The sequence below is a fragment of the Pleurodeles waltl genome, unplaced genomic scaffold, assembly GCF_031143425.1.
Source record: "Pleurodeles waltl isolate 20211129_DDA unplaced genomic scaffold, aPleWal1.hap1.20221129 scaffold_645, whole genome shotgun sequence".
Lineage (NCBI taxonomy): Eukaryota > Metazoa > Chordata > Amphibia > Caudata > Salamandridae > Pleurodeles > Pleurodeles waltl.
In genome coordinates this window covers 1-12,243 of record NW_027150358.1, presented here as the reverse complement: position 1 = coordinate 12,243, position 12,243 = coordinate 1, and the positions used below count along the sequence as shown (strand labels likewise).

The 12,243-nt window shown below is 43.5% G+C and overlaps 1 non-coding gene across 1 annotated transcript; it reads left to right on the top strand.

The window, feature by feature from the left end:
• The first annotated feature begins 841 nt into the window (after positions 1 to 841).
• TRNAI-AAU (transfer RNA isoleucine (anticodon AAU)) lies at positions 842 to 915 on the top strand. Its single transcript has one exon. It is a non-coding gene; the product is annotated as a tRNA-Ile (tRNA).
• The last annotated feature ends 11,328 nt before the right edge of the window (positions 916 to 12,243 follow it).

Below are 12,243 nucleotides of genomic sequence, written 5' to 3'. Positions count from 1 at the left end.
ACTCTTTAATGCCGCATCCACCCAATGGGAAAAAAAAACATTGCTGCCTCCCCTCTGAATTGTCCACAATTCTTCTATTAAATTGACTCTGTTTAAATATGTCTAGACCTATTTAAACATTGCAGTTAAGTTCTGTTACTGTTTTAAAAATGCAATCAAAAACATGACCCCAAATATACTATTCTGGTCAGGCCTGCCCTACTAACCAATTGCAGCGTCATGCTCTGCTGAGTAAACTGATCTCACGACAGTGAGGAATGCACAGGCCGGGTGGTGCCCGGCGCACAAAAGCGCGCCTTCTTGTGTTGTACGTCTCTTCGTGCAAATGCAAACTCAGATTTCCTGCACTGTGGTCGGCAGGAGAGACATGGAAAGGCGCAGTAGGGAAGGCTTGAGCAACGAACTGTTGGCTATGTTTTGTTGTTACTTTGTTGACATGAGCTCAAGTAATTTGAAGGAGAAGGAACGGCCAGACCTAAAAAAAACTCTCTTACCTCCAACGCCGAATAACCACTATAATTATAATATCTCAAAAGCAGCTGGCCTTGTAAACTTAATGAGCAAGCAAGCCAATGCATTTTGGGTTTTGTTGTAAAAGAATAAAAATACTATCCATCCTTTCCTTTTTTTCCGGCAACAAGCGATGTTACAAAGATATCACAGCACACAGTGAGATTGAGTGAAAGAAGAGGCACTGAGGCTGGCGTGCAGCACTCCACAGCTCTTGTTATTGTAATCCAGACAGGGGGCGGAATGAGAAAAGTATGAAGGAATTGCGATAGTGAGACCGACTCTTATATCTATCTGCATTTCATGGAAAAAGGATATCTTTAGTACTCCTGGCGGGTTAGCTCAGTTGGTTAGAGCGTGGTGCTAATAACGCCAAGGTCGTGGGTTCGATCCCCGTACGGGCCAGGTTGCATTTTTTCTCTCAACTAAACTCTTTTTTTCTCATTTAATCAAGCTCTTATAAATCCATACACTCTGTTGCTCCAGTATACGTTCACTTTCCATTAGTCCTTCTTTTGCCACTGCTGACCAAAGCTCAAGCCGGCAGCGCCAGTAGAACAACACAAGTGCAAGGGATTGTCTCTCCAAGATGGAGACACTGCCTCAGACTATGGGGGTTATTACAACTTTGGAGGAGGGCTTAATCCGTCCCAAATGTGACGGATATACCACCAGCCGTATTACGAGTTCCATAGGATATAATGGACTCGTAATACGGCTGGTGGTATATCCGTCACTTTACCGTCACTTTTGGGACGGATTAACACCTCCTCCAAAGTTGTAATAACCCCCTATGTCTCGTGAGAGGTGGAGGGAGACCAAGAGCTGATTATTAGATGCGTGGGGATAAGAGGAACATAACTCAGGTGAACAGATTCTGGATAGTGATGCTGTAGCTAGGATCAGCAACGTTACAGGGGAAAGGATAGGAAAATAATTAGGTGACAGAAGTATAGAAGTGGCTACAAGGGGGTGTGTCTCTTAAGAGGGCCGAAAGATACACTGAAGGCGAAGGTGAAGTAAAAGAAGAAAGAAAGATCAAAGGAAGTCGACAGTGATTGAGAGAAAACTCACAAAGGCAAATTGAGCAAAAGACAAGGCCTGGGGAGTTAGACCACTTCAATGCAAATTTACGCCGCAGATGAGCATGACAACTGACCCTTGTACAGTGGTGCTGAAACAATTTTCAGTGTGGGGGTGCTGCCATCAAAGGGCTTCTGAAAATCCAGGAATCATACAAAGAACAAGTCCTGCGGAATGAGCCACGCACATTCAGAAAGAGTGGTGATGCGTTGGTTACTTATTGGTAATCTTCATTAGCCTTAGTCCATTGCGTCCTTGTGACAGTCATTACAAAGTAAGGTGATGTCACCTTCCAACAGGAAGAAAGAACAGGAGGATCCTTAAATGCTAGCCCCATGCACCCAACCTGGGTGCCAAGCCCTTGCCAAAGGACTGATGGGAAGGTGGGCAGGATGTAATGTTTGTGACAAAGACAAGATGGACTAAGGGTAATGCAGAGTTCAAAACATTGGTACTCAAATGCAAAACAGAAAAATTATTAAGCCATAATGCTTGACAAATGTATGCTCTGAGGACCAAGTAGCCTCCCTAGGAATTTCCTAGATTGTTACTCACTGGAATTCAACCCAGGAGGTGGCCATTCCTCTCGTAGACCATCCCTGAACTGGAAGATATTCTAAAAAGCCTTGCAAAGCCAGAAAAATTGACAACTTAATCCACCTACTCAGAGTCATAAAAGTCACCTTCTTGTCTTTTCCAGGCTGTCCAAAAGTCACAAACAAGGAGTCGGTTTTCCTGAACTGCAGAGGCCTGGTGACATAAATGAAAAGAGCTCTTTAAACATCAAGTGTATTCAGAAAATGTTCCTCCGGAGAGGAAGGAGAGGGAATGAAAGAAGGAAGAATTATTTCCTAAGATCTATCAAAAATAGACTTAACCTTTGCGGCAAAGGTAAGGCTAGGCCTTAAAGTTACCCCATCTTCCAAAGTATCAAATGAAGAGAGGACAGCATTTTAAGGCTCCCAGCTCCCCAATTGTTCTCAGCAAGGTGATAGGAAATAGGAAAATAACTTTATAGGAAACAATCTTTATGTCTACAGTATCCAGATCCTCAAAGAGATAAAATTGCAAAGCCTATAAAAGAGTAGGAAGATTCTGAGTTGGAGAAAAGGGATTTTTCAACTGGTCTTACAATTGACAAAAGATCAGAACAGTCTAGACACCAAAGATTGTAACATCTTCGAAGGTACAGAAAAGTCCCTAAAAACCTTTATCGCAAAGCAATGAGCTTTCAGAGTGGAAAGAGATTCAAGTGAAACCCATTCAGAAGAAAATGCAAAATAGCAGACAAACTACAGGTAGGTGCCAAAAGATCATGAGCAGAACATCACGTCTCAAAAGACTTCCAGTTCTTTGAGTAAGACTTCGAAGTAGAAGGCCTGCTGGAATGCTGAATTAACTCCACTAAGGAAGAGGAAAGACCCTTTGCTAGCAGTCCAGACTTCTCAACCTCCAAAGCGATAGAGTGAGTTGGAGCAAGAAGGTCAGGGACGACGTTCTGAGAGAGACACACATGAGCAGTACCCAAGGAGGTAGAAGAGCCAGGGGTTCAGAAGAGGAAACCATGACATCTCTGGCCAATAAGGGCCCACAAGAATAAAGTTCCCTCCCCCCTGCTGAGACTTGAAGAGAACCATCTGGATCAATAAAAAGTGGGGGAATGTATAAAGGAGACTTCTCAGCCACTTTATCACCAATACGTCCACTACCTAGGCTCCTTGTTCCGGAAGCCTGGATCAGAATCGACAAAGATGAGCATTGTCCTTGTTTGAAAAGAGATCCAGAAAGGGTTTCACAAACTCTCGGCATATCTCTCAAAACACAGACCTGGATAACTACAACTCCAGCAAATTTGGAAACCTCCAGCTGTCTGCCATCACATTGTCGGTGCCCTTGATGTGTACTGCCGACGTGTGCAGCAGGTTGATCTCTGCCCAATAACCCAATTGTTCTGCTATTGCATTGAGGGATTTTGAATGCATGCTTCACTGTTGGTTAATGTAAAAGACAGCTACCTTATTCTCTGTCTTTACTAGCACATTTTTTTGAGACAGATGATGATGGGAAAACTTCAAAGCCCTGAAGATTACTATCAACTCCATCTATTTCGATGACCTCCGACTCTCTAGGAAAGACCACTTGAATCGACAGGATCAGTCCAACACAGTAGCTCTCCAGCCAGGTTTGCTGGCATCTGTTGAGAGGATTCAGGAGCATCCAGGTATATTAGTGTCCACTTAGAGCAGTGGTCTTCAAACTCTTTAATGCCGCATCCACCCAATGGGGAAAAAAAACATTGGTGCCTCCCCTCTGAATTGTCCACAATTCTTCTATTAAATTGACACTGTTTAAATATGTCTAGACCTATTTAAACATTGCAGTTAAGTTCTGTTACTGTTTTAAAAATGCAATCAAATTCATGACCCCAAATATACTATTCTGGTCAGGCCTGCCTTACTAACCAATTGCAGCGTCATGCTCTGCTGAGTAAACTGATCTCACGACAGTGAGGAATGCACAGGCCGGGTGGTGCCCGGCGCACAAAAGCGCGCCTTCTTGTGTTGTACGTCTCTTCGCGCAAATGCAAACTCAGATTTCCTGCACTGTGGTCGGCAGGAGAGACATGGGAAGGCGCAGTAGGGAAGGCTTGAGCAACGAACCGTTGGCTATGTTTTGTTGTTACTTTGTTGACATGAGCTCAAGTAATTTGAAGCAGAAGGAACGGCCAGACCTAAAAAAAACTCTCTTACCTCCAACGCCGAATAACCACTATAATTATAATATCTGAAAAGCAGCTGGCCTTGTAAACTTAATGAACAAGCAAGCCGATGCATTTTGGGTTTTGTTGTAAAAGAATAAAAATACCATCCATCCTTTCCTTTTTTTCCGGCAACAAGCGATGTTACAAAGATATCACAGCACACAGTGAGATTGAGTGAAAGAAGAGGCACTGAGGCTGGCGTGCAGCACTCCACAGCTCTTGTTCTTGAAATCCAGACAGGGGGCGGAAGGAGAAAAGTATGAAGGAATTGCGATAGTGAGACCAACTCTTCTATCTATCTGCATTACATGGAAAAAGGACATATTTAGTACTCAAGGCCAGTTAGCTCAGTTGGTTAGAGTGTAGTGCTAATAACGCCAAGGTCGCGAGTTCGATCCCCGTACGGGCCAGATTGCATTTTTTCTCTCAACTAAACTCTTTTTTTCTCATTTAATCAAGCTCTTATAAATCCATACACTCTGTTGCTCCAGTATACGTTCACTTTCCATTAGTCCTTCTTTTGCCACTGCTGACCAAAGCTCAAGCCGGCAGTGCCAGTAGAACAACACAAGTGCAAGGGATTGTCTCTCCAAGATGGAGACACTGCCTCAGACTATGTCTCGTGAGAGGTGGAGGGAGACCAAGAGCTGATTATTAGATGCGTGGGGATAAGAGGAACATAACTCAGGTGAACAGATTCTGGATAGTGATGCTATAGCTAGGATCAGCAACGTTACAGGGGAAAGGATAGGAATATAAGTAGGTGACAGAAGTATAGAAGTGGCTACAAGGGGGTGTGTCTCTTAAGAGGGCCGAAAGATACACTGAAGGCGAAGGTCAAGTAAAAGAAGAAAGAAAGATCAAAGGAAGTCGACAGTGATTGAGAGAAAACTCACAAAGGCAAATTGAGCAAAAGACAAGGCCTGGGGAGTTAGACTACTTCAATGCAAATTTACGCCGCAGATGAGCATGACAACTGACCCTTGTACAGTGGTGCTGAAACAATTTTCAGTGTGGTGGTGCTGCCATCAAAGGGCTTCTGAAAATCCAGGAATCATACAAAGAACAAGTCCTGCGGAATGAGCCACGCACATTCAGAAAGAATGGTGATGCGTTGGTTACTTATTGGTGATCTTCATTAGCCTTAGTCCATTGCGTCCTTGTGACAGTCATTACAAAGTAAGGTGATGTCACCTTCCAACAGGAAGAAAGAACAGGAGGATCCTTAAATGCTAGCCCCATGCACCCAACCTGGGTGCCAAGCCCTTGCCAAAGGACTGATGGGAAGGTGGGCAGGATGTAATGTTTGTGACAAAGACAAGATGGACTAAAGGTAATGCAGAGCTCAAAACATTGGTACTCAAATGCAAAACAGAAAAATTATTAAGCCATAATGCTTGACAAATGTATGCTCTGAGGACCAAGTAGCCACCCTAGGAATTTCCTAGATTGTTACTCACTGGAATTCAACCCAGGAGGTGGCCATTCCTCTCGTAGACCATCCCTGAACTGGAAGATATTCTAAAAAGCCTTGCAAAGCCAGAAAAATTGACAACTTAATCCACCTACTCAGAGTCATAAAAGTAACCTTCTTGTCTTTTCCAGGCTGTCCAAAAGTCACAAACAAGGAGTCGGTTTTCCTGAACTGCAGAGGCCTGGTGACATAAATGAAAAGAGCTCTTTAAACATCAAGTGTATTCAGCACATGTTCCTCCGGAGAGGAAGGAGAGGGAATGAAAGAAGGAAGAATTATTTCCTAAGATCTATCAAAAATAGACTTAACCTTTGCGGCAAAGGTAAGGCTAGGCCTTAAAGTTACCCCATCTTCCAAAGTATCAAATGAAGAGAGGACAGCATTTTAAGGCTCCCAGCTCCCCAATTGTTCTCAGCAAGGTGATAGGAAATAGGAAAATAACTTTATAGGAAACAATCTTTATGTCTACAGTATCCAGATCCTCAAAGAGATAAAATTGCAAAGCCTATAAAAGAGTAGGAAGATTCTGAGTTGGAGAAAAGGGATTTTTCAACTGGTCTTACAATTGACAAAAGATCAGAACAGTCTAGACACCAAAGCTTGTAACATCTTCGAAGGTACAGAAAAGTCCCTAAAAACCTTTATCGCAAAGCAATGAGCTTTCAGAGTGGAAAGAGATTCAAGTGAAACCCATTCAGAAGAAAATGCAAAATAGCAGACAAACTACAGGTAGGTGCCAAAAGATCATGAGCAGAACATCACGTCTCAAAAGACTTCCAGTTCTTTGAGTAAGACTTCGAAGTAGAAGGCCTGCTGGAGTGCTGAATTAACTCCACTAAGGAAGAGGAAAGACCCTTTGCTAGCAGTCCAGACTTCTCAACCTCCAAAGCGATAGAGTGAGTTGGAGCAAGAAGGTCAGGGACGACGTTCTGAGAGAGACACACTTGATCAGTACTCAAGGAGGTAGAAGAGCCAGGGGTTCAGAAGAGGAAACCATGACATCTCTGGCCAATAAGGGCCCACAAGAATAAAGTTCCCTCCCCCCTGCTGAGACTTGAAGAGAACCATCTGGATCAATAAAAAGTGGGGGAATGTATAAAGGAGACTTCTCAGCCACTTTATCACCAATACGTCCACTAGCAAGGCTCCTTGTTCCGGAAGTCTGGATCAGAATCGACAAAGATGAGCATTGGCCTTGTTTGAAAAGAGATCCAGAAAGGGTTTCACAAACTCTCGGCATATCTCTCAAAACAACGACCTGGATAACGTCAACTCCAGCAAATTTGGAAACCTCCAGCTGTCTGCCATCACATTGTCGGTGCCCTTGATGTGTACTGCCGACGTGTGGAACATGTTGATCTCTGCCCAATAACCCAATTGTTCTGCTATTGCATTGAGGGATTTTGAATGCATGCTTCACTGTTGGTTAATGTAAAAGACAGCTACCTTATTCTCTGTCTTTACTAGCACATTTTTTTGAGACAGATGATGATGGGAAAACTTCAAAGCCCTGAAGATTACCATCAACTCCATCTATTTCCATGATCTCCGACTCTCTAGGAAAGACCACTTGAATCGACAGGATCAGTCCAACACAGTAGCTCTCCAGCCAGGTTTGCTGGCATCTGTTGAGAGGATTCAGGAGCATCCAGGTATATTAGTGTCCACTTAGAGCAGTGGTCTTCAAACTCTTTAATGCCGCATCCACCCAATGGGGAAAAAAAACATTGGTGCCTCCCCTCTGAATTGTCCACAATTCTTCTATTAAATTGACACTGTTTAAATATGTCTAGACCTATTTAAACATTGCAGTTAAGTTCTGTTACTGTTTTAAAAATGCAATCAAATTCATGACCCCAAATATACTATTCTGGTCAGGCCTGCCTTACTAACCAATTGCAGCGTCATGCTCTGCTGAGTAAACTGATCTCACGACAGTGAGGAATGCACAGGCCGGGTGGTGCCCGGCGCACAAAAGCGCGCCTTCTTGTGTTGTACGTCTCTTCGCGCAAATGCAAACTCAGATTTCCTGCACTGTGGTCGGCAGGAGAGACATGGGAAGGCGCAGTAGGGAAGGCTTGAGCAACGAACCGTTGGCTATGTTTTGTTGTTACTTTGTTGACATGAGCTCAAGTAATTTGAAGCAGAAGGAACGGCCAGACCTAAAAAAAACTCTCTTACCTCCAACGCCGAATAACCACTATAATTATAATATCTCAAAAGCAGCTGGCCTTGTAAACTTAATGAGCAAGCAAGCCGATGCATTTTGGGTTTTGTTGTAAAAGAATAAAAATACTATCCATCCTTTCCTTTTTTTCCGGCAACAAGCGATGTTACAAAGATATCACAGCACACAGTGAGATTGAGTGAAAGAAGAGGCACTGAGGCTGGCGTGCAGCACTCCACAGCTCTTGTTATTGAAATCCAGACAGGGGGCGGAAGGAGAAAAGTATGAAGGAATTGCGATAGTGAGACCAACTCTTCTATCTATCTGCAATACATGGAAAAAGGATATATTTAGTACTCATGGCCGGTTACCTCAGTTGGTTAGAGCGTGGTGCTAATAATGCCAAGGTCACGGGTTCTATCACCGTACGGGCCAGGTTGCATTTTTTCTCTCTCAACTAAACTCTTTTTTCTCATTTAATCAAGCTCTTATAAATCCATACACTCTGTTGCTCCAGTATACGTTCACTTTCCATTAGTCCTTCTTTTGCCACTGCTGACCAAAGCTCAAGCCGGCAGTGCCAGTAGAACAACACAAGTGCAAGGGATTGTCTCTCCAAGATGGAGACACTGCCTCAGACTATGTCTCGTGAGAGGTGGAGGGAGACCAAGAGCTGATTATTAGATGCGTGGGGATAAGAGGAACATAACTCAGGTGAACAGATTCTGGATAGTGATGCTATAGCCAGGATCAGCAACGTTAAAGGGGAAAGGATAGGAATATAAGTAGGTGACAGAAGTATAGAAGTGGCTACAAGGGGGTGTGTCTCTTAAGAGGGCCGAAAGATACACTGAAGGCGAAGGTCAAGTAAAAGAAGAAAGAAAGATCAAAGGAAGTCGACAGTGATTGAGAGAAAACTCACAAAGGCAAATTGAGCAAAAGACAAGGCCTGGGGAGTTAGACTACTTCAATGCAAATTTACGCCGCAGATGAGCATGACAACTGACCCTTGTACAGTGGTGCTGAAACAATTTTCAGTGTGGGGGTGCTGCCATCAAAGGGCTTCTGAAAATCCAGGAATCATACAAAGGACAAGTCCTGCGGAATGAGCCACGCACATTCAGAAAGAATGGTGATGCGTTGGTTACTTATTGGTAATCTTCATTAGCCTTAGTCCATTGCGTCCTTGTGACAGTCATTACAAAGTAAGGTGATGTCACCTTCCAACAGGAAGAAAGAACAGGAGGATCCTTAAATGCTAGCCCCATGCACCCAACCTGGGTGCCAAGCCCTTGCCAAAGGACTGATGGGAAGGTGGGCAGGATGTAATGTTTGTGACAAAGACAAGATGGACTAAGGGTAATGCAGAGCTCAAAACATTGGTACTCAAATGCAAAACAGAAAAATTATTAAGCCATAATGCTTGACAAATGTATGCTCTGAGGACCAAGTAGCCACCCTAGGAATTTCCTAGATTGTTACTCACTGGAATTCAACCCAGGAGGTGGCCATTCCTCTCGTAGACCATCCCTGAACTGGAAGATATTCTAAAAAGCCTTGCAAAGCCAGAAAAATTGACAACTTAATCCACCTACTCAGAGTCATAAAAGTAACCTTCTTGTCTTTTCCAGGCTGTCCAAAAGTCACAAACAAGGAGTCGGTTTTCCAGAACTGCAGAGGCCTGGTGACATAAATGAAAAGAGCTCTTTAAACATCAAGTGTATTCAGCACATATTCCTCCGGAGAGGAAGGAGCGGGAATGAAAGAAGGAAGAATTATTTCCTAAGATCTATCAAAAATAGACTTAACCTTTGCAGGAAAGGTAAGGCTAGGCCTTAAAGTTACCCCATCTTCCAAAGTATCAAATGAAGAGAGGACAGCATTTTAAGGCTCCCAGCTCCCCAATTGTTCTCAGCAAGGTGATAGGAAATAGGAAAATAACTTCATAGGAAACAATCTTTATGTCTACAGTGTCCAGATCCTCAAAGAGATACAATTGCAAAGCCTATAAAAGAGTAGGAAGATTCTGAGTTGGAGAAAAGGGATTTTTCAACTGGTCTTACAATTGACAAAAGATCAGAACAGTCTAGACACCAAAGATTGTAACATCGACGAAGGTACAGAAAAGTCCCTAAAAACCTTTATCGCAAAGCAATGAGCTTTCAGAGTGGAAAGAGATTCAACTGAAACCCATTCAGAAGAAAATGCAAAATAGCAGACAAACTATAGGTAGGTGCCAAAAGATCATGAGCAGAACATCACGTCTCAAAAGACTTCCAGTTCTTTGAGTAAGACTTCGAAGTAGAAGGCCTGCTGGAGTGCTGAATTAACTCCACTAAGGAAGAGGAAAGACCCTTTGCTAGCAGTCCAGACTTCTCAACCTCCAAAGCGATAGAGTGAGTTGGAGCAAGAAGGTCAGGGACGACGTTCTGAGAGAGACACACTTGATCAGTACTCAAGGAGGTAGAAGAGCCAGGGGTTCAGAAGAGGAAACCATGACATCTCTGGCCAATAAGGGCCCACAAGAATAAAGTTCCCTCCCCCCTGCTGAGACTTGAAGAGAACCATCTGGATCAATAAAAAGTGGGGGAATGTATAAAGGAGACTTCTCAGCCACTTTATCACCAATACGTCCACTAGCAAGGCTCCTTGTTCCGGAAGTCTGGATCAGAATCGACAAAGATGAGCATTGGCCTTGTTTGAAAAGAGATCCAGAAAGGGTTTCACAAACTCTCGGCATATCTCTCAAAACAACGACCTGGATAACGTCAACTCCAGCAAATTTGGAAACCTCCAGCTGTCTGCCATCACATTGTCGGTGCCCTTGATGTGTACTGCCGACGTGTGCAACATGTTGATCTCTGCCCAATAACCCAATTGTTCTGCTATTGCATTGAGGGATTTTGAATGCATGCTTCACTGTTGGTTAATGTAAAAGACAGCTACCTTATTCTCTGTCTTTACTAGCACATTTTTTTGAGACAGATGATGATGGGAAAACTTCAAAGCCCTGAAGATTACCATCAACTCCATCTATTTCCATGATCTCCGACTCTCTAGGAAAGACCACTTGAATCGACAGGATCAGTCCAACACAGTAGCTCTCCAGCCAGGTTTGCTGGCATCTGTTGAGAGGATTCAGGAGCATCCAGGTATATTAGTGTCCACTTAGAGCAGTGGTCTTCAAACTCTTTAATGCCGCATCCACCCAATGGGGAAAAAAAACATTGGTGCCTCCCCTCTGAATTGTCCACAATTCTTCTATTAAATTGACACTGTTTAAATATGTCTAGACCTATTTAAACATTGCAGTTAAGTTCTGTTACTGTTTTAAAAATGCAATCAAATTCATGACCCCAAATATACTATTCTGGTCAGGCCTGCCTTACTAACCAATTGCAGCGTCATGCTCTGCTGAGTAAACTGATCTCACGACAGTGAGGAATGCACAGGCCGGGTGGTGCCCGGCGCACAAAAGCGCGCCTTCTTGTGTTGTACGTCTCTTCGCGCAAATGCAAACTCAGATTTCCTGCACTGTGGTCGGCAGGAGAGACATGGGAAGGCGCAGTAGGGAAGGCTTGAGCAACGAACCGTTGGCTATGTTTTGTTGTTACTTTGTTGACATGAGCTCAAGTAATTTGAAGCAGAAGGAACGGCCAGACCTAAAAAAAACTCTCTTACCTCCAACGCCGAATAACCACTATAATTATAATATCTCAAAAGCAGCTGGCCTTGTAAACTTAATGAGCAAGCAAGCCGATGCATTTTGGGTTTTGTTGTAAAAGAATAAAAATACTATCCATCCTTTCCTTTTTTTCCGGCAACAAGCGATGTTACAAAGATATCACAGCACACAGTGAGATTGAGTGAAAGAAGAGGCACTGAGGCTGGCGTGCAGCACTCCACAGCTCTTGTTATTGAAATCCAGACAGGGGGCGGAAGGAGAAAAGTATGAAGGAATTGCGATAGTGAGACCAACTCTTCTATCTATCTGCAATACATGGAAAAAGGATATATTTAGTACTCATGGCCGGTTACCTCAGTTGGTTAGAGCGTGGTGCTAATAATGCCAAGGTCACGGGTTCTATCACCGTACGGGCCAGGTTGCATTTTTTCTCTCTCAACTAAACTCTTTTTTCTCATTTAATCAAGCTCTTATAAATCCATACACTCTGTTGCTCCAGTATACGTTCACTTTCCATTAGTCCTTCTTTTGCCACTGCTGACCAAAGCTCAAGCCGGCAGTGC